This window comes from Neoarius graeffei, chromosome 16 (assembly GCF_027579695.1).
Source record: "Neoarius graeffei isolate fNeoGra1 chromosome 16, fNeoGra1.pri, whole genome shotgun sequence".
Classification (NCBI taxonomy): domain Eukaryota; kingdom Metazoa; phylum Chordata; class Actinopteri; order Siluriformes; family Ariidae; genus Neoarius; species Neoarius graeffei.
Genome location: NC_083584.1, coordinates 39,917,658 through 39,941,568, shown reverse-complemented (window position 1 = coordinate 39,941,568; position 23,911 = coordinate 39,917,658). Strand labels below are relative to the sequence as shown.

The following is a 23,911-nucleotide window of genomic DNA, read 5'->3' as shown; positions in this document are numbered from 1 at the left end:
AAGATGGCCATGAATTAGTAAGCACTGGTGCAAAGGTGTCTCCCGCAGAACTGCTTGGTGTGTCTGGAGGAGTGTGAGGAACATTAAAACTGATGCTTCTTCCATCCTGAGGTCCTCACAGAGACGCAGAAGTGCCCCAAACTGTAAAACACTGAAGGATTCATGTTTTAATTGACTGTGTGATTGTCCTTTCACATGGATTACAGTGTTGATTAGATGTAGGCAGTTTCTGCTCGTCATTCTGTTTTTGTTAATTAAGTTTTTTTTTTCCTTTTCTTTCTTTGTGAAACCCATCCACTCTTGCGGCATTAAGTCTGTGGCAAATTTGCTGAGCCAAGTCATTTCTCTATTTCGGAATTATTTACCAATGATGACTCAGCAGTGACCAGACAGAGAAACTGCTCCCTCAAATACAGTATTAGATTATGTGCTAATTTTGGATTCCTCCATGTACCTTTAGACCTACATGTATTTTGTCCAATAGTACAATTATATCATGTCGGAATTAGGGTAATTACAGTAGTTGTAAAAAGCTAGTAAAAGCAGTTACTACGGTAGTTGGGATCACAGAATTTACTAAAAGTTTAAAATTCAGTGTGTAGCATTATGTTACAACCACTAACGACCAATAAAATAGCATCTTCTGCAGTTACAGTAGTTAAAATATAATGCCAGAATTTAACTTTGGCATTAGAGTAAGTGTTTATTATTATTATTATTATTATTAGTAGTAGTAGTCGTAGTAGTAGTAGTCTCCGGTTCAGTGAATATTGGTGAATAATAATTGAGATGAAGTCGAGGTTATTATTCACCAATATTCACTGAGCCTGAGGCGGATAATTGTTTTTTGTAGAAATACACAGGTGATTTATTAAAAATAAAAATTGTATTTTTAAAAAAATCACTTATTTCAAACTTCAAAAGTGGTATGCAAATGTAATAACAGCACGCGCTGACCTGTATCACTTATCTATCCCGACTCACATAAAATACTTTGTTTTGAAATTGATAAAATAAATCACAATTCTACCTTACCTTTGAATAGTTTTAGATCAAACTTCGTAGCATATTTAGTGCTTTTAAGAACAGCATTTTGTTTCATAATTTGTAATTCTTCTTCACTTACAGTGATGAAGCGATTTGGCCACCATTTTGCCGAGTCACTCGAGGTGATTATCGAGAAATAGTCAGAATCTTTCGACCAAACAGCGTGCGATTTCCTATAATCACCTCTGTATTTAGACTAATTTCTATTATTAATGTATCGAGTATGTATTACATAATAAGCAGTAGTCTCACAGTGCCATCTTATAATTACCAATTATTTTGTTAATTAATCTATGTATTATTTATATATTGTTCCATATGGACATCAGTAATTTTGTCAGATATGTTTTTGAAAGGAAAAATCACTATTAAAAAAAGTTATGAAGTTAAAGGAAATATTGTCTCTCTAGTTGATTGTGTATAAAATGTGAATTATGTTGTGTATTGTGTATTTGTCAGTAAACCCGCTGAAACTGTCCAAACTATAACTGAGCATGCTCTGGAATTCAGAACACTGGCGGCCACTAGTGGATGGAATGATCCCGCGCTGAAAGCTGTATTTCGCCAAGGTTTGTGCCCTGAGATTCTGAGCGAACTCGCCTGCCGTGATGGACAACTCATGCTCAATTCTCTCATCGACCTCGCGATTTGTCTTGGCAATCTCTTGGCTCATCGACCCTCCCTAAAGGAGAGTGGTAAACCGTATTCAGTTTCGGAGGACAGTTCTGCCATGGACATCTCACGCACCCGCCTAACTTGCTCTGAACATGCCAGGAGGAGGAAGGAAGGTCTTTGTTTCTACTGTGGTAGCCCTGAACATCAGCTCAAGTGCTATCCCATTCGTCCTTCTTGCTTATCTCCTACAGAGGGTCCTCCATGCAACGCAAGTCTGATAAGAAGGTTCAATTCCAAATTGTTCAAGTTTCCAGTGCTTTTAAAGTTGGCTACTTCTACCCATATCCTTTCTGCATTCATTGATTCAGGGGCAGAGGGGAACTTCATCAGCAACTCAGTCGTTCAGAAGTTCAACTTGCCAACAACCCTGCTTCAGAGTGCGCTCAGCATTCGGTCCATCGACAGAGGACCAATAGGAGATGGCTTTGTCATCCATTGCACAGCTCCTCTCTGCATCCAAGTGGGTGCCATACACTCAGAGCTTATCTCACTCTACGTCACCACTACTGTAAGTCACGATCTCATCCTTGGCTACCCTTGGCTCCAGCTTAACGACCCCCTAATCTCTTGACAAAACAAGGACATTCTACAGTGGTCACCTGCATGTTTTCAGGGCTGCATTGCTCGTCCTCAAGTCGCTCTCGCATCCACCTCTGTGGAGAGCCCTCAGCCAGACTCTGGACAACATTCCCGAATGTTATCTGGATCTCAGTGAGGTTTTCAGCAAGGGAAAAGCCTGTGGTTTGCCACCTCATAGACCATATGACTGCGCGATTGACCTCCTGCCAGGTATGTCACCACCTCGGGGGCATATATACCCTCTGTCTCAGAAAGAACAAGCAGCTATGGAGGAGTACATTCAGGAGGCTCTCAAGCAGGGTTACATCCACCCTTCAAGGTCTCCAGCCTTGGCTGGCTTCTTCTTTGTAGAAAAACAAGGCGGGGGTTTTCGTCCATGTATTGACTGCAGGGAATTGAACCAGGTATCAGTGAAATACCCTTATCCACTTCCTCTTGTTCCTGCAGCCCTGGAACAACTTAGATCAGCAAAAATCTTCTCCCAGCTTCATTTACGCAGCGTGTACAATCTCATCAGGATCAAAAAGGGAGATGCATGGAAAACCGCATTCAGCACTACCGCCGGTCACTTCGAATACCAGATAATGTCGTGTGGCCTTTCTTCAGTGCCTAGCATGCTCCAGTGCCTTATCAACGACGTGCTATGGGACATGCTAGGCAAATATGCTATTGCATATATCGATGACATCCTGATACACTCCCCAGACGAAGAAAGTCATCAAGAGCATGTAAGAACAGTTCTTCAACACCTGCTCCAGAATCATCTCTATGTTAAAGCAGAAAAATGCGAGTTCCATCAAATGCGTGTCTCCTTCCTTGGATACGTCATCAGTTCCGAGGGAGTTTGTATGGACTCGTCAAAGGTCTCTGCAGTTACGTCTTGGCCCATTCTCACGTCTATCAAAGACCTTCAGCGTTTTCTAGGTTTCACAAACTTCTATCGCCGGTTTATTAGAGGGTTCAGCTCAATCACCGTCCCCTTGACAGCACTTCTCAAGAAGGGGCCCAAGCACCTTCAGTGCAACCCCGCAGCAAAAGAAGCCTTCTGTCGTCTCAAGAAAGCCTTCACCTCTGCCCCCATCCAACAGCATCCAGATCCTTCCAAGTCTTTCACCCTGGAAGTTGATGCCTCCAACATGGGGGTAGGGGCGGTTCTCTCCCAGCGTTTCGGGGAGAAACAGAAACTTCATCCAGTGGCCTTCTTTTCAAGGAAACTCTCATCAGCAGAAAGAAATTATGACGTGGGGAATCGGGAGCTACTCTCAATCAAGCTAGCCCTCGAAGAATGGTGCCACTGGTTGGAAGGTGCCAATCACCCATTCATAATCCTAACAGACCATAAGAACTTAAAATATCTCCAGAAGGCCAAGCAGTTAAACCCTCATCAGGCCAGATGGACTCTCGTCTTCACAAGATTCAATTTCACCATCTCTTTCCTCCCCAGCTCCAAGAATACTAAAGCTGATGCCCTCTCACAAATCTTTGCACCCTCTCATCAGGACTCCGCTGCCCATCCCATCCTCCCTTTTCAATGCTTCATCCAGTCCTTCACTTGGGACCTAGACAGAGAAATCAGAAACTCTCAACCACAACAACTTCCCAATAATCTTCCACCTGGTCTACTATATGTGCCCAAACAACTCAGAAGCAGACTCGTCACGTGGGCACACACATCACCCGCCACAGGACACCCGGGCAGCCATCACACCTATCAGATGCTTCGGAACAAATATTGGTGGGAAAACATGCTTACTGAGATCAACCAGTTCATCACATCATGTTCAGTCAGTGCACAAGCCAAAGTACCCAGCACTCCACCCGCTGGTAAACTCTGTCCCCTGCCTGTGCCTCAGAGACCCTGGTCCCATATAGCCATAGACTTCATCACTGACCTTCCTCCCTCACAAGATAACACTACAATTATGGTAACTATTGATCATTTCTCCAAAGCCCTCAAGCTGTGATTCCCTTACCCGGCATTCCCACTGCAGCCCAAACAGCAGAACTATTGTTCCAATGAGTTTTTTGATACTATGGTCTCCCTGAAGACATTGTAAGTGATCGAGGTTCCCAGTTCATCTCGCGCTTCTGGAGGTCCTTCATGGAAAGACTAGGGGTTTCTGTGAGTTTGACATCTGGATACCACCCTCAGTCTAACGGACAAGTCGAGAGAGTCAACCAAGAAATTGGCTGTTTCTTGAGGATCTTCTGTATGCGCAATCAGGGGGATTGGGCACGCTTCCTTCCATGGGCTAAGTATGTACAAAACTCACTCAAGCACTCTACAACCCAACTAACACTGTTCCAGTGCATACTCGGCTACCAGCCACCTCTGTTCCCCTGTGACAACACACCCAGCCAGGTCCCAGCCATCAAAGAGTGGTTGTCTCACAGCCAGGCAATATGGGAGGAGGTCCACCAGAGGATTGAGACTATCAATGCCAAGTACAAGAAGTATGCTGATAAGCACCATGCAGAAACTCCAACATATAACCCAGGTGACAGAGTTTGGGTAGTGACTAGAAACTTCAGGGAACCCAACTCCTGCAGAAAGCTCCAGCCATGTTTTTTCGGGCCTTTTAAAGTGCTGGACTGCATCAATGAAGTCTCATACAGACTAGAACTCCCTCCTCACAGCAGGCTGTCACCTACATTCCATGTGTCCTACCTCAAACCTGCCATCCTGGGACCTCTTGTGGAGAAGTCTCCTAGCCAAGAACACCCAGGTCTCGACTTGGAAGGTGAACCCATTGACCAGGTAAACACGATCCTCAACTCTAGTTGTCGAGGAGGGCAGATTGAATACCTGCTAGACTGGGAGGGTTATGGACCTGAAGAACAGAGCTGGGCTCCAGCCAAAGACATCCTAGCAAGAATTCCATGCTCTACACCCAGACAAACATGCACCCAGAGGTAGGGGGCGTCCTAGAAAGACTATAGCTCCCAGTGGGAGCTCCTCAGCAGGGGGCTCTGTCAGTAAACTGTCCAAACTACAAACATTGACACCGTGGACTACACTCCCCAGAACTCACAGTGCCCTCTGTCTCCTGATTATTGAACTCAGCTGTCACTCATCATTCCAATTAGTCCCCCTGCCTATATAAACCTCTCTCTCACACCACTTCATTGCGAAGTATTGTTCTTCCTACATCAGTTCATAACAAGCCTTGTTGTTTTCTGACTGACTCTCGGTCTTCTGACTCTTGCTTCTCTATTTTCCGTTTTCGCTCTTTGTCTTTCCCTCTTAATGCTGTTTGCTGATCACCTGACCCGTGCTAGTTCTACAACTCTGATTCTCGTCTCTTGTTTTGGCTCTGTTACTGTTTGCTCCTCGTCACTGTTCTGCGCATACATCCATAAGTGCCTGCACCATGACAATATTCCAAACAATATGTACACTTGCGCTTATATTTATGAAGCATGGCAGGAATTGTGTGCTCCAGTAGGTCAGAGTTGGAGCTGTATGCTTCTGCCTTTGAGTTACCATCAAAATTCTTTGTTTTGACATGGACTATTGCTGGACCGAATCCCGCAGGCCAGGCCAGTGATGAATTGAACAGCCAGGGAGCAGATGATTTGGCTTAGGCTAGCAGGCCCTGGTGTATATTTGCCCTCTTTGCTGTGGTGATTGTGATGAAAAGGGACACACACACACACACATATATATATATATATATATATATATATATATATATATATATATATATATATATATATTGAAGTGACCACTGTGTCTTTGCTTTTACATCATTATAAGAAACTGTATAGCTTTGTATATAAGCTTTGCAAATGATGCCACGTTGGCCAGGTGACCCCACTATATCCCATCATAGTGATTTTCAAGTCTGAGCTGAAAGGTACACATGCCAGAAAAGATCCGTTGGAATGGGTTCATACCTATAGGGGTTTTGAAGCATGAAAATGTGTTTGTACGTACATATTTGTTGAGGTTGTCAGAGCTGGCATTTCAAAAATCCTCCTCAGAGAGGGTGTAGAGCCAGCGTTGTTCACTTTACCGGACGCTGAACCGCTCTCCTCGGCATCTGTCTGAGAGCTTAGCCAATATTTCCCTCATCTCATTTTCCTTCCAAGGAAATTTGTATCTCTAAACACGCAAAGAAAATGTGGAGATATTATTTTATTAGATTTGTATTGCTCACCCTTAGGAGAAAGTTTCAAAAGATACAGTTGAGGTTCTAAAGATATAGTCTCAGAGAACCTTCTAGAGCACTTCAGTGGCTTTAGGTTATGTTTTCTTGCTTTTAAAGCCTGAATCCTACACAGAGGTTACTTGTATCCTTTACAGTGAGATTGTATGCCTTTGTATAATTTGTACATTGATTTGAAAACTTACTTGGTTTATTTACTTCTGTTATCCCCTCCAAAGACCTTAAAAACATCAGTAACACCAGGATTGGGAGGTCTACTTTAAAATGTATTTTGATACAAATACTAACTACCTGTTCCAAGTATCATAAGATTAAAGTAATGAAACTTGATTACTTTCCGTTACTTCTGGATTAAATTAGATGCCAAGTCTTTGGATAATGACCGCATTTTCCCAGCTGGAAGGCATAACTTGCACTGTACCGCAATGTTGTTCCTCTTTTCTCCTGTAAAGACAAAATAATAGTGGAATTTCCACCCAGTGAAAGCGTTTTTTTTTTTCCTCCACCAGCGGCCATGATAATGAATTGGCAACTGTAAGATGAGCTATGGTTTCGCTCAAGACCATAGAGGTGTTGTGAGACTCATGAAGTGTTGTAATGTGTGCTCACATGCATGGCAGTATACGTTGTATTGTTCTTTATTTTAAATGTATTTTCAAATTGTAATCCTGCTAATAATCCCCATTTTTATTTAGTGTATTGGTAATCTGATTACATCTTTTTTTTCTGTAACTTTAACAGAATACAGTTGACTTTTTTGTATTCTAATTATGTAACACTGCTCCATGTATATTCTGTTACTCCCCATGCCTGGATAACATGCTGATGACATGTGGCTGATGTGACAGCAAAGCAGGCTTAAATAAATTGTATGTTAAATGGACTCTACAGAATGGGCTACAAAGAAATCAGCCCCAGCCTTTGCTTCATCCTGTGTGTGTGTGTGTAACAGTTATTCCACGAAATCGAGTCGTACATGAGCTGATAGCTGACGAGGTGCATAGCTCCAAGTTGGCTATAAGCCATCTATGACGAGATTGAGTGGAATAACTGTTTTATTCTATCCACATTCACTGGATTTTGAGAACCGGAGCATTTTTATTTCTTACAAATTTGATAAATAAAAACTTTGTACAAAATGTCCAGGTGGCACGGTGGTGTAGTGGTTAGCGCTGTCACCTCACAGCAAGAAGGTCCGGGTTCGAGCCCCATGGCTGGCAAGGGCCTTTCTGTGTGGAGTTTGCATGTTCTCCCCGTGTTCGCGTGGGTTTCCTCCGGGTGCTCCGGTTTCCCCCACAGTCCAAAGACATGCAGGTTAGGTTAACTGGTGGCTCTAAATTGACCGTAGGTGTGAATGTGAGTGTGAATGGTTGTCTGTGTCTATGTGTCAGCCCTGTGATGACCTGGCGACTTGCCCAGGGTGTACCCCACCTTTCGCCCGTAGTCAGCTGGGATAGGCTCCAGCTTGCCTGCGACCCTGTAGAACAGGATAAAGCGGCGAGAGATAATGAGATGAGACAAAATGTCCAACAAAATCATTTCCACTTAGAATGTAAACAAACCGGCGAAATGACAGTAGCAATTTGTGAAAAATGTTATTAGTAATACCTCTCAATTACGTTCATTATGTCTTATATTAGATATGGTTAGTTTTTTCTTTTTTATCAGACATCTAGTTTTAGGTTTGTTTACCTGACATGTTTCGACGTACGTAACTGTCGTCTTCCTCAGAGTGTCACCGGATGTTGTTGGTGACCCATCTTATCAGCTGATGCTTCCGAAGGCGTGACCTTCCTGTCTGGTTTGACAGGTCGGTCACGTCTTCTGCTGTCCGTTCGTCCCCTGCAAGATGGCACTCCAGGTATGGGAGAGCATGTATGCTCCCTCATCCCGGTTGATGGTCCTCGGGCTTCGCTTTCGGATCTCCAAGAAAATTACAAGTCAGCCATAACAGACCACTGCAAAAGAGAAAATCACATAATGGACTGGGGGAATGCCAGAGTCATCCGCACAGAAGATAACAAACATCAGCGCTGGATCAGCGAGGCCATGGAGATCCAAAAGCGAAGCCCGAGGACCATCAACCGGGATGAGGGAGCATACATGCTCTCCCATACCTGGAGTGCTATCTTGCAGGGGACGAACGGACAGCAGAAGATGTGACCGACCTGTCAAACCAGACAGGAAGGTCACGCCTTCGGAAACATCAGCTGATAAGATGCGTCACCAACAACATCCGGTGACACTCTGAGGAAGACGACAGTTACGTACGTCGAAACATATCAGGTAAACAAACCTAAAACTAGATGTCTGATAAAGAAAAAACTAACCATTATTAGTAATAATTCTTGAAAAATAAAAAAAGATACATTCTTACCATCAAATACAACCCCGATTCCAAAAAAGTTGGGACAAAGAACAAATTGTAAATAAAAAATGGAGGAATGCAATGATGTGGAAGTTTCAAAATTCCACATTTTATTCAGAATAGAACATAGATGACATATCAAATGTTTAAACTGAGAAAATGTATCATTTAAAGAGAAAAATTAGGTGATTTTAAATTTCATGACAACAACACATCTCAAAAAAGTTGGGACAAGGCCATGTTTACCACTGTGAGACATCCCCTTTTCTCTTTACAACAGTCTGTAAACGTCTGGGGACTGAGGAGACAAGTTGCTCAAGTTTAGGGATAGGAATGTTAACCCGTTCTTGTCTAATGTAGGATTCTAGTTGCTTGACTGTCTTACAGTAGGTCTTTTTTGTCATATCTTCCGTTTTATGATGCGCCAAATGTTTTCTATGAGTGAAAGATCTGGACTGCAGGCTGGCCAGTTCAGTACCCGGACCCTTCTTCTAGGCAGCCATGATGCTGTAATTGATGCAGTATGTGGTTTGGCATTGTCATGTTGGAAAATGCAAGGTCTTCCCTGAAAGGGACGTCGTCTGGATGAGAGCATATGTTGCTCTAGAACCTGGATATACCTTTCAGCATTGATGGTGTCTTTCCAGATGTGTAAGCTGCCCATGCCACATGCACTAATGCAACCCCATACCATCAGAGATGCAGGCTTCTGAACTGAGCGCTGATAACAACTTGGGTCGTCCTTCTCCTCTTTAGTCCGAATGACACGGCGTCCCTGATTTCCATAAAGAACTTCACATTTTGATTCGTCTGACCACAGAACAGTTTTCCACTTTGCCACAGTCCATTTTAAATGAGCCTTGGCCCAGAGAAGACGTCTGCGCTTCTGGATCATGTTTAGATACGGCTTCTTCTTTGAACTATAGAGTTTTAGCTGGCAACGGCGGATGGCACGGTGAATTGTGTTCACAGATAATGTTCTCTGGAAATATTCCTGAGCCCATTTTGTGATTTCCAATACAGAAGCATGCCTGTATGTGATGCAGTGCCGTCTAAGGGCCCGAAGATCACGGGCACCCAGTATGGTTTTCCGGCCTTGACCCTTACGCACAGATATTCTTCCAGATTCTCTGAATCTTTTGATGATATTATGCACTGTAGATGATGATATGTTCAAACTCTTTGCAATTTTACACTGTCAAACTCCTTTCTGATATTGCTCCACTATTTGTCGGCGCAGAATTAGGGGGATTGGTGATCCTCTTCCCATCTTTACTTCTGAGAGCCGCTGCCACTCCAAGATGCTCTTTTTATACCCAGTCATGTTAATGACCTATTGCCAATTGACCTAATGAGTTGCCAATTGACCTAATGAGTTGCAATTTGGTCCTCCAGCTGTTCCTTTTTCGTACCTTTAACTTTTCCAGCCTCTTATTGCCCCTGTCCCAACTTTACTGAGATGTGTTGCTGTCATGAAATTTCAAATGAGCCAATATTTGGCATGAAATTTCAAAATGTCTCACTTTCAACATTTGATATGTTGTCTATGTTCTACTGTGAATACAATATCAGTTTTTGAGATTTGTAAATTATTGCATTCCGTTTTTATTTACAATTTCTACTTTGTCCCAACTTTTTTGGAATTGGGGTTGTACTTTTATTCCATATTTTGTTGCTTTTTTTTATTTTTTGGGGTTTTGTTTTCAAGTAGAGTTTTTATTTCGTCATCGGTTGGTTCAGCAACACACTCCGCCATTTTGTTTTTCTCTACTCACGGTATATGAGCTGATAGCCTAGTAGCAGAGTAGCCAATCAGAGCGCACGATTGCTCATATCTAGTGAATGTGGATAGAATGAAATTACATATACACACACTCATGCTCACCAGCCACTTTAATAGGAACCTGTTCTTGATTCTAAGATTCCTGTTCTTGGCTGCAGGAGTGGAACCCAATGTTCTGTTCTGCTGTTGCATGCTGAGATGCTTTTCTGCTCACCACGGTTGTAAAGAGTGATTATATGAGTTACTATATCCTTCCTGGCAGCTCGAACCAATCTGGCCATTTTCCTTTGACCTCTCTTATCAACAAGACGTTTCCACCCACAGAACTGTCGCTCACTCAATGATTTTTTTTTGTTTTTCGCACTATTCTGTGTAAACTCTAGAGACTGTTGTGTGTGAAAACCCCAGGAGATCAGCGGTTTCTGAAATACTCAAACCAGTCCATTTGGCACCAACACCCATGCCACAGTGAAAGTCACAGAGATCACAATTTTTCCCGTTCTGATGTTTGAAGTGAACATTAACTGAATCTCTTGATTTGTAGCTGCATGATTTGATGCATTGTGCTGCTGTCAGGGGATCGGCTGATTAGAGAACTGCATCAAACAGCAGGTGGATGGGTGTTCCTAATAAAGTGGCTGGTGTGGTTTTTTTTGTTTTTTTTATTTTGCTTGGATTGCTAGTGAAGTACTGTAAAATTTACACTACGCAACTAGCACAATTACATTCAACTACTGCATTATCTTCATGTTTTATAAAATGTTATAACTAAGTCCCCACAACTACACCACAATACCACAACTAGCTTGCGTTAATTCAACTGCTTCTGCTTCACGAACTCCACGAAAAGATTATACTGAATCCATGCATGCGAATTGAGCATGCATGTTGGTGGTTCAGTGGTTAAGGTTTTTATATCCTATTTATACCAGCTAGCCTTAGTTCCCTGTATAAAAGCTGAGAAACTGTATCACTTTCATGAATGTGAGTCTTTAAACTGGATCATTCTTAACTCCTACTCAGGCATGAATAATTCAAAACGTACATTCCTTGAGACATGATTTTAACCTTTCTAGAGCCATTTCTTTTCTTGCTAAATGTTTCGATAAATGATACAAAACATGCAAATCCAGTCTGATGGATGTAATAAAATGTATTTATTCAATATGCTTGATAGAATACTTTACACAGAACATCTCATATATTTTATGTAGTATATTTAACCCCAGCCTGCTGTATTTTTCTTTTTAATCTCTGGCACAAGATAAGCTATATGTTGGTTTCCTGATGGCAATCATTCAAACATATTACTTTCACCAAAAGTAGTCTATCAAAACGATCCATGAACTGTAAATAAGTGTCAAAACATATAACTAAAATAGCCGAAATCATGTGGAGAGTTCACCAGTAATGTGTTTTGCCTTTGAAGGATGATCTTAATGATGCATTGCAGGCAGCTGTCACTGTGATATTGGAATATAGTAAGTTTAGTTTATGAAAAATGTAAAATATTAATAATCATGAAAATATTTAAGTTCATTTTTCTATTATTATTATTTTTTTTTTTCAAGAAATTGATTTGTGACTCTTCGTCTTTGTTTTGGAAACTGAAGAAGTGTCAGCTGAAATTGAACCAGCAAGACATCGAAGCACTGAACCAAAACAAAACAAAGCTTCATTGCATCCAATTAGCCTCCATTAATCAAACTGTGGGCGTGAAAAGGACACGGCACTTCCTCCTTATAAGTTTGCTCCATTTGTTTCGAACCTGTGACCAGTCAGGGCCAAGTTCTTAAGTTTTACGAACTTGATTTAGTTTGTCTGTAGTTTTATTTGAAGGATGTAGTGCATTTAATTTGTTTCTTTCAGCGAAAATACAACAAGAAGGATTCACAAATTATGACACTGGGCAGAGCTTTAATTATGCATTTGCACAGAACAGAATGGGTAAAAACTGTACGGTCCTAATTGAGTTACTAATTCCATTAACATCAGATAGCTTTAGCAAGGATTTTATTCCTAACCAAATGAAAAGCATAAAGTATTTCCATATATTCCATCCATTATATGCACAGTAAATAATTTTGCATGCAGCACACTCGCTTGTGGAATTGAGTTCTCTCTCTCTCTCTTTTTAATGTTTCATGGTTTATTTTATACATTTTTATCCTCAGACAGTAGCTATGGCTGTAATTCAAATGATAGACTTTTATTACTGCACTTGTTCTAATACTTAATAATGAACAGTTTAGAAATAATGTTATTTAACAGAGGAAAACATATAATCAACAATATAGTCAAGGGTTCTGTAAGGATATCTTTATTTAATATTTATGGATGCAGTCTGGAGTTTCATTGCTTTATAAAATACAGTATGTTTTCTGTCATAGAAGCGTCTTCAGGACAGAGGGCTTTGTAGACTTTTTGTAACATGACCAGCTATGTGGTTTTTTTCTGATTATTTTCAAGGGAAAGAAAAAAATGAGACCCGTACCATTATTAGCTGTAATAACAGGATACACAGGAACTTGGCTCGCAGACATTCCATGACGTGCCACTCATTCATGTTTTGTTCCTTACATACTGTACATACTATTATACCACTTTTCGACCAACAGGGAAGTTTCTTTAACCAGTTTAATTCGGGATTCTTTGAACCTTGGTGCCTGCGTTCCACCAGTTTTGAGTGGAGCCACTGTAATCAAGGATGCATTGTCAACCGAGGGCGCTGCACAATGCACACTGGAAGTAATAGCAAGATGGTGGGTTGCATTGATTTGTTATTGCAGATATTTATTTTTCTCCAAAAAACAAACATGAACCAACTACTAATGATAAGAAGACCAATGAAAAACACTTGTCTTTGGATTTGAGCTGGGAACCAACTTTTCAGATTCCAAACCATTTTGGTTAAAATGCTCTGAATGGTTCAAAATTTGGTGCGCAAACCAGAACCTGTTCCCTGTTGGTGGAAGAGGGGTGTAGAATGTATACCATATTGTCAAAATACTTTTCTAGCTTTGTATAGATATACCACACATACTAAACCCCCTAACCTTATGCAAAAGCTTCACACTTCAAACATTTAAATGCCAGTCATTTCTTGATGGATTTTCACCAAATTTGGCAAGTAGGTCCAGGGATGACCCGGAATTTTGCAGATATAAACAAAATTCATGTACGGGCCCCAGGGAGGTCCCTGGGGGGCACAACATCCACCCATCCCCTCTCTTAATACCTTTCACGTTACATTTATCAACACAAACTCTCGACAGATTTTCACTAAACTTGTCACGTAGGTACAGGAGAAAGCCAGAATTTGGCAGAACTCAGAAATTCTATATTTGGGCTCCTGGGTGGTGGATGTTTGGATTTTTGTTTGTCTTGGGTTAACATCACCATTTGGATCTTCACCAAATTTGACATGGAAGTCTGGGGGCAACCCAGAATTTTGCAAAACCCAGGCAACACTGGGTAACCTGCTAGTGTTAGATAAGAGACTATTTTTCAGATTAAAAAAGAAAACATAATGAAGGCTACTGGGTTTTGGTGCAAAATTAAGAAGCAAGTGTGACAGTCAAAGAAGAACTGTGGTTAGTTCGGTAAGATGCTGAGATGCTGAGTCAAACCTACAGCCTCATTTCCTCATAAAACTGATAAAACTGCACTTGTTGTACCTGAGACTACTATATATATATATATATATATATATATATATATATATATATATATATATATATATATAATTTTTTTTTTAAAGCAAAGGGTCGTCTCACACCAAGTATTGACTTTGTTTCATTTATTATGGCTTACTGGTGTTTATAGTAATTTTTTTTTAATGTTAAAACATTTCATTTCATTATTTTTAAGCCATTTTTAGTCTACAGCATTTCTTTACATGTGCCTAAGACTTTTCCACCATACTAAAATTATATATATTTATATTTATTTATTGTGTGTGTGTGTGTGTGTGTGTGTGTGTGTGTGTGTGTGTGTGTGTGTGTGTGTAAAATGACACCATTTTCAGAGGCCCAGGGTGTTAGATAATCATGTTTTTGATGATAACAGAGCATAATGTGTTTAGAGTGAATTTTCTGGAGTGTCATATTCCCTTTTTGTTATCTAAAATATAACCTCTAGAATATATGAATTAAAAAAGCAAGTGAAAACAAACCCTTAAACCCTTGTAATAGTCTCTTTTTAATGTTGGCTCTTCTCCACCAACTAAAGGCACCAATTCAGTCCCTTTTGTTTTACTGTTTAGGGTGAATAAAAATGTCCCTTTGAGACATTCTTTAATTTAAATTTAAGACTAGTTCAGATGAATGGAAGTCTCAAAGGCATGTTTATCTGTGCCATGAGCAGCAAAGTGAAATACAATGTTTCCAAACAGTTTTATTTTACTTCACATTGTATGTACATTTTATTGTCTATCTACAACTAGTAACCTCCAGACAAATTTCGCTGAAATCACTTTATTGGTTTCAAATATTAATGTTGAGGTCATAAAGTCTCTTCTAATGAAGCTCTTCTGCCTCCCGGTTGGCTACAGGTGAATCGATTTTGTCCAGCACTGAATTATAACGTTTGATTTCACTGACAGTTATGTTCTAAAAGATCTGTGACTGCCTCCGTCTTTTATGTATATGCTGTAACAGCATAGAGTAATTATTTACAGCAAAACAGTTCTTAAGAGTTTTTAGAGTCATTACAAGAAGATTTCTCTGGAGGGTTAAAAGGCCAGTAAAGTCCAAACTGCTGTCTCCTCTCTGTTTCCTGTTGTCTCCCTCCTCTGATTAGGACTAATTTAAAACCTTATCCACTTTAGTAAGTCTTAATTGGGCTAAATGTCATCAATTTAGTGGTGAGGGCAGCATCTGCTCCTGTTTATCAGAATGACATCTGCAAAAATCAGTCCCAGAATTAGCTGTAATACTTTAATCATCATGCTAATCTAGGAATAAATGTTTGAGACCTTTATTTCGTGATGTCTTAGTGGGGATTGCAAAGCCGTGACACTTTTCAAAAGATAAAAATGGTGAATTTCTAATGCAAAATGAAATGTTTTGCACACACACACACACACACACACACACACACACACACACACACCATTTCCAAAAAAGTTGGTGCCTTGTGTAAACTGTAAATAAAAACAGAATGTGATTATTTGCAAAATCATGAAAACCCTATATTTCATTGAAAATTGTACAAAAACAACATATCAGATGTTGAAACTGAGAAATTTTGTTTTTTTGAAAAAAAATATATGCTCATTTTGAATTCGATGCCAGCAACACATTTCAGAAAAGTTGGGACAGGGGCATGTTCACCACTGTGTTGCATCACCTCTACTTTTAACAACACTGTAAATGTTTGGGAACTGAGGAGACCAATTGCTGTAGTTTTGAAATAGAAATGTTGTCCCATTCTTGCCTGATATGCAGTTTCAGTTGCTCAACAGTTCGGGGTCTCCTTTGTTGTATTTTATGCTTCATAATGCGCCGAATGTTTTAAATGGGAGACAGGTCTGGACTGCAGGCAGACCAGTTTAGCACCCGGACTCTTTTATGATGGAGCCATGTAGTTTTAACACAGATTTCTCCAGATTCTCTGAACCTTTTCATAATATCATGTACCATAGATGAAGTGATCCTCAAATTATTTTACATTGAGGAACGTTATTCTGAAATTGTTGCACTGTTTGCCCACGCAGTCTTTCACAGAGCAGTGAATCCCTCCCCATCTTTACTTCTGAGAGACTCCGCCTCTCTGGGATGCTCTTTTATACCCAATCATGTTACTGACCTGTTGCCAATTAACCTAATTAGTTTTTTTTTCAGCATTACACAGCTTTTCCAGTCTTTTGTTACCCCGTCCCAACTTTTCCAAAATGTGTTGCTGACATCAAAATCAAAATGAGCATATATAAAAAAAAAACAATAAAATTTCTCAGTTTCAACATTTAATATGTCGTCTTTGTACTATTTTCAATGAAATATAGGGTTTCCATGATTTGCAAATCTTCACATTCTGTTTTTATTTATGTTTTACACAGCGTCCCAACTTTTTTGGAATTGGAGTTGTATATATCTATTTATTTATATTTGGAAATGAAATTCAGGTTACACTGTTTCACTATAGTCTTAATCTTGTTTATTGGACTACAGATTGATGTCAAAGTAAAACATTTGTACAGAACCCTTATGTCTGTCAGACAGTCATTACTGATTCTCTATTAGGTGTTTTTGGTGAAGACCCTTATCTTGAAGAGGATGTTCTTGTATCTTGCTGTGTACAAACTTGTACATTAACACAATGGAATATGCTATATTTGTTCCTTTAGGACACATCAATATCTATAAAGATAACGTTATGTTCCCCAGATGGTTTCTTCTCTTATTCCTTTTCCCCCCATTGAGTTGTTCAGTGATTGAAATAGACCATCGTGCTGCATGGCATCATGATATGTTTAATTGCTGTATAATACTGGAAGAAATAACGGCTGTCAGAGAACTGTCAGGATGGAAAGAGTAAAGCGGTACAGGACATGTACAGTTTTTTCACCCTACACTGATTTAATTATAATCATTAATAGCAGTCATTCTATGTAAACATTGGCTTCAACATGAAATGTTTAACAATGACATGTTGTTGAGACTCTGTAGTTGCTGAGTCGTTTGTCTCATCTGTATGGCCCACTTCACTCAGCTGTGTAGTATCTAGTCATGCTGTGGCTGGTGTGGTGGACAGGAAGACTGGTGGGTCCCTGGGGATTAGCTGTGCCATTTCCTTCAGTGCTGCGTGACAGGTGTGTGACAGGTCTGTGTGTGCCTGTAGCACCTCAATCAGTCCTGCATTTTAAAACTGTTCACTGTCTCAGCGAAGACATCCGGTGGATATTCTCAAGAGTTTGCAAGTGAAACTGGAGCAAGTTTCCTTTTTGTATTTTCAGTCCTTATTTAATACAATAATCATGGACTGAAAAACAAAACTACACCTTAACAAGTGAAAATATATTGAGTATAGTCAAATTTATCGAACATTTCCTTTTATAAAATTACAGTAAACCACATTTATGATTTCTAGCTGTTGTAACAAATTGTTCTTTTGGAAGATTATTTTGCTACTGCCAAAAGATTAAGAAAAGATAAAGCTTGGTCAAGCATGCTGATAACATAATGCTCCAGGGTTGGAACTGGAAAGCTTGTTGCCATCACAAGCAAAATAGATGGAGGGGGTCAGAAGGTGCGGTTGCCCTGGACCCACGGTTCGCCCAGTTACAAAGGAGCCTGGCTTGGGGCCCAATCTGCCTTACTGAATATGCAGTTGTCATTTCGTTGAATATTTTGTATAATGACTGCATGTGTATGGGCGGCGCGGTGGTGTAGTGGTTAGCGCTGTCGCCTCACAGCAAGAAGGTCCGGGTTCGAGCCCCGTGGCCGGCGAGGGCCTTTCTGTGCGGAGTTTGCATGTTCTCCCCGTGTCCGCGTGGGTTTCCTCCGGGTGCTCCGGTTTCCCCCACAGTCCAAAGACATGCAGGTTAGGTTAACTGGTGACTCTAAATTGACCGTAGGTGTGAATGTGAGTGTGAATGGTTGTCTGTGTCTATGTGTCAGCCCTGTGATGACCTGGCGACTTGTCCAGGGTGTACCCTGCCTTTCGCCCGTAGTCAGCTGGGATAGGCTCCAGCTTGCCTGCGACCTTGTAGAACAGGATAAAGCGGCTAGAGATAATGAGATGAGAATGCATGTGTGTCTTCTGCAGAGCAGAGACCAGCCCCCACCACTGCCAAGGGCTTCTCATCTTATGCAGCAAACAGCACCAGTGGGGACTTGTTTGTATTGTCATTGATTCCAACCCTTTAGTACCCCCTTAATAGGGCCCCTGCCACTCCGAGTTGATTTGTGGCTACTCGTGTTGTGCCAGCCTGTCTGCTGTGTTTCTGTATCCCTCACTGTTCTTCGTAACAATAACAATAAAGTCTGGATCAGAGCATTTCTGAAATCAGTTTAAAATTAAGAGGTGAGGTGACATCATTATCTCTCTCTCTCTCTCTCTCTCTCTCTCTCTGTGTTTTATGTATGTATGTGTGTGTGTGTGTGTGTGTGTGTGTGTGTGTGTGTGTCTATGCACATATTTGATAGAACATGACCTCTGACTTTGAAGTACAGGTGCAGCGTGTTGCCTCTTTGACTCATGTACTGTATAAGCTAGCTATTTTCTCTGTGTGTTGGTTAAAATGGGGAAAAAGTATAAGTCAAGTGCACTAAAGCCTAAGTAAGTGAAGTAAATGGTGATTCACATTTTTCTCCTTTCTGCGCTTCCATCTCCATAAGTTCCCCTTGGAGCTGTCTTGCATCTCCTATAATATACTAGGCTATATATAGTATATAATATAGCCTGTAATAGGCTGTATAAGGGCCCGCTATAGGTCTTCGCCCCCTCGGCGAAGCAAATAGGAGAACCTGTTCCAGTCAGCCAGATATCTGCATTTATGGTGAAAATGTACATTATGTTCCAACAGGAAAATGAGCCAAAGCATAAAATTACAAAGAAATAGCTTGGAGGGAGAGAGAGGGAGAGAGAGAGAGAGAGAGAGGGGGGTTTGTGTTTTGGAGAGGCCGAGTCAAAGCCCAGATTTAAATCGAATTGAAAATTTGTTGCATGTCCTGAAAATTGCTGTTCATTAACACTCTCCATCTAATTTAACAGAATTGGAGAAAATTTGCATCGAGGAATGGAAGAAAATGCCAAAAATCAAATTGTGTGAAGCTAATAGAGACACATTCAAGATAAATTACTACAAAAGGGTAATTTACACTGGGGGTGGGGTGGGGGGGTGAATACTTATTAATTGTGCTTGGGTTTTTATTGATTTTTCCCCCCCTGAATAATTCTGAGGGCATCTAAATAATTGTACTTCTGTCGAGAGTCACTTCAAAAGAAACAGAAAAAAAAAACCCATTCTGATATGCATAAATTTTATGGTGCAATACAGAGGGAAAAAAAAAGTGTGTGTGGGGGGGTACTTTCTGGAGGCATGTATCTATTTAGAATACCTTATCTGTTCAATCCATATAATGTATTCGTATCCAGTTACATTCATTACACTTATACAGTCGACTTGAACTACTTTGGCATGTTTGTCAGATTCACTTTTTTGTGCTCATAGAAACCTGGTAGCTAAAATCAGAAACTGCTCATTCCCACATCACTCGCATTTGAGTAACTGGCTGTTTGATTGTACTGGCTATGTTCCATTCATATTTCAGCATAATCTATGGCTCAAATCTTCATCATAGCACCCTGGATCCAAAAGCCACGACAATAAGTGTTGTGTGTTTATCATCGCATCTCCTATATCCAGTGTGTGGGCACTGGGACACCGGAAGGCATTTATTATTTTTGGAACAGGAGCAGCCATACAAAGGCCAATCTGACCTGAGATTTGACATGCTTTCGCTGAAGCCAAGGTGCCTTAAACAGCATGATATGAGTGATTTGTTGGCTGTTGCTAAGGTTGTGTTGGCTCTGAGCTGCTATGCTCCAAAATAATGAGAGAACTGTAACTTTTATTTTTCATCCCTGTATGTTTCTCCTGCTGTTATTCAGGTTAACATGAACGCTGAGCTGGCTGCTGTTAGATGCTGCTCTTTGGTTAGGCCCGGCAGCAAAGGATGCATGGAAATGTGAAATTGATTTACAAATGACTGACACAAATGATTCCCAAAGGAATCCATCATCATACCATTGTTAGTGGCTCTAAACCTTTGATACTTACTCTACTTTACAATAACTAGAAATCATGTTCAGGATAGGGCGGCACGGTGGTGTAGTGGTTAGTGCTGTCGCCTCACAGCAAGAAGGTCCGGGTTCGAGCCCCGTGGCCGGCGAGGGCCTTTCTGTGCAGAGTTTGCATGTTCTCCCCGTGTCTGCGTGGGTTTCCTCTGGGTGCTCCGGTTTCCCCCAAAGACATGCAGGTTAGGTTAACTGGTGACTCTAAATTGACCGTAGGTGTGAATGTGAGTGTGAATGGTTGTCTGTGTATCAGCCCTGTGATGACCTGGCGACTTGTCCAGGGTGTACCCCGCCTTTCGCCCGTAGTCAACTGGGATAGGCTCCAGCTTGCCTGCGACCCTGTAGAACAGGATAAAGCGGCTAGAGATGATGAGATGAGATGTTCAGGATCCTGTTCGTTACTGAAAAGCAGCGGTTTCGTGGATTTCAGTACTTTATAAAACAAACCAAAACAAAAAGTTTGCCTTCATAGCATCTGTTGTCCTTTTTGAATCATGTCTAATTTGTTTAATATCTTGGCGCTTTGGTCAGAGAATTTGTTGTTTCGGCATTTATATGACTCTGACTATTGATTTAATTTAAAAAATAAAGAATTAATTTAATTTTCCATGGCTGGAAATGTAGTTAGGAAAATAATCAACAGGGTGGAGCGATTATTTTTCCAACAGGTCCAGTACATCTTGAAGTGGTTTATTCCTCTTGTGCCTCTTAAGCTTGTCCATTTCGAGATAAGTCTAGTGTAGTGTTGGACCCAAAAAGATGTGAAAATAGGGCTCAGGTTGAAAAATAATGGAGTTTCCCTTTAAAGCCAAAAAGGAAAAAAAATGCTGCTTGTTAAACCGCAAAGTCCTCAGTTCTATAGACTTTCCCATATTTTTTTCTTCTTCTTTTGGCTGCTCCTGTTAGGGGTCACCACAGCAGATCGTCCAATTTATGATCCACATATTAGATTTAGCATAAGTTTTTACACCGGATGCCCTTCCTGACGCAACCCTCCCCAATCTATCCAGGCTTGGGACCAGCACTGAGTATGCACTGGCTTGTGCAACCCCAGTGGCTGGGTATTTTAACAAATCTGCATGTCTTTGAACTGTAGGAGGAAACCGGAGCACCCGGAGGAAACCCACACAGGCACAGAGAGAACATGCAAACTCCACACAGAAAGGCCTCTGTCAGCCATGAGGTTCAAACTCAGAACCTTCTTGCTGTGAGGTGACAGTGCTAACCACTCCACCACCATGCCACCCCTGCGTTGACCTTCCCATGTTGGAACACTTAAAGGAACCGTCTTAGATTTTTCTGTTCCAGAACGCTGAAACTCTCTTGAAAAATGTTCATGCACTGCAAAAAATGATATCTTAGCAAGTGAAAATATCTTCAAAAATAGTTGAAATGATCTAGAAGAAGAAGAAGAAACTATTATTTGTCACATGCACACTTCAAGCACAATGAGATTCATCCTCTGCATTTAACCCATCTGAAGCAGTGAACACACGCAACCGGGGAGCAATCAGGGGTTAGGTACCTTGCTCAAGGGCACTTCAGCCCAAGGCCGCCCCATGTTAACCTAACCGCATGCCTTTGGACTGTGGGGGAAACCGGAGCACCCGGAGGAAACCCACGCGGACACGGGGAGAACATGCACACTCCACACAGAAAGGCCCCTATCGGCGGCTGGGCTCGAGCCCAGAACCTATTTGCACCAGAGTAGATGGTATCAACCATCTTCGTTTCTATACTGTTATGAAAAATTAATCAACACTTTCTGACTAATCAGATTTGAAATTTCAACAGCACTATGGTGTAATGTATAAACACGTTTTTATATCGCTGCCAGTCACGTGTTCCTATTCTTCTAATAGGAAATGCTGGGCACCACTACACCACCATGCCGCCCAGCATTTCCTATTAGAAGAATATCAAGACACCAATTCTGAGATTATTAAACCTAGTTCTAGATTGTACCCAACTTACGGTATTCCAAGATGTCTTGGCAAGTAAAATTTTCTGTCCATGCAGCAAGATAATTTCACTAGTATTATGGTAAGTGAAATTCAGTTTTCATTTTTTTTGCAGTGTATAAAAAACAACAACATCCTCTTATCAGTGATTACACGTTTTTAATTACGTTCTTCGCTATATTACGGACTGCACACATCGAAACAAGTCCTGGTGTAAGTTACTATAGAAATAGTTATGTATTCGAATGAGTGCATTAATATCAACCTCACAGCCAGATCTAACAACAGAGCAGATGGTCTCAACGATCCTCGCTTCTATACTCATCTCATCTCATTATCTCTAGCCGCTTTATCCTTCTACAGGGTCGCAGGCAAGCTGGAGCCTATCCCAGTTGACTACGGGCGAGAGGCGGGGTACACCCTGGACAAGTCGCCAGGTCATCACAGGGCTGACACATAGACACAGACAACCATTCACACTCACACCTACGGTCAATTTAGAGCCACCAGTTAACCTAACCTGCATGTCTTTGGACTGTGGGGGAAACCGGAGCACCCGGAGGAAACCCACGCGGACACGGGGAGAACATGCAAACTCCACACAGAAAGGCCCTCGCCGGCCCCGGGGCTCAAACCCAGGACCTTCTTGCTGTGAGGCAACAGCGCTAACCACTACACCACCGTGCTGCCCCGATTCTATACTGTTATGGAAAATTAATCAACACTTTCTGACTAATCAGAACTGAGATTTCAACAGCACCATGGTGTAATGTCTAAATACGTTTTTATATCGCTGCCAATCATGTGTTCAGTGACATTAACTTTTTGTGTACACTACCGTTCAAAAGTTTGGGGTCACCCAGACAATTTTGTGTTTTCCATGAAAAGTCACACTTTTATTTACCACCATAAGTTGTAAAATGAATAGAAAATATAGTCAAGACATTTTTCTGGCCATTTTGAGCATTTAATCGACCCCACAAATGTGATGCTCCAGAAACTCAATCTGCTCAAAGGAAGGTCAGTTTTATAGCTTCTCTAAAGAGCTCAACTGTTTTCAGCTGTGCTAACATGATTGTACAAGGGTTTTCTAATCATCCATTAGCCTTCTGAGGCAATGAGCAAACCCATTGTACCATTAGAACACTGGAGTGAGAGTTGCTGGAAATGGGCCTCTATACACCTATGGAGATATTGCACCAAAAACCAGACATTTGCAGCTAGAATAGTCATTTACCACATTAGCAATGGATAGAGTGGATTTCTGATTAGTTTAAAGTGATCTTCATTGAAAAGAACAGTGCTTTTCTTTCAAAAATAAGGACATTTCAAAGTGAACCCAAACTTTTGAACGGTAGTGTACGGTTGGTGTATGTATTAATTATTGATTACATTGCTTTTGGTATTTGTTGAGGTTTTGTGTATTTGCACATCGATGTAGAATTATTTAGTATGTAGAATTGTATTGAGTATGCTGTAAGGTAGAAGGCGTTTTAGTGGGAGTGACAGGTTGGAGTGCCTTTGCAAG

The 23,911-nt window shown here is 41.0% G+C and overlaps 1 protein-coding gene across 1 annotated transcript in view; it reads left to right on the top strand.

Annotated features, from left to right (window-relative positions):
- The window catches only part of csmd3b (CUB and Sushi multiple domains 3b), an 898,971-nt gene that overhangs the window by 257,160 nt on the left and 617,900 nt on the right, over positions 1–23,911 (top strand).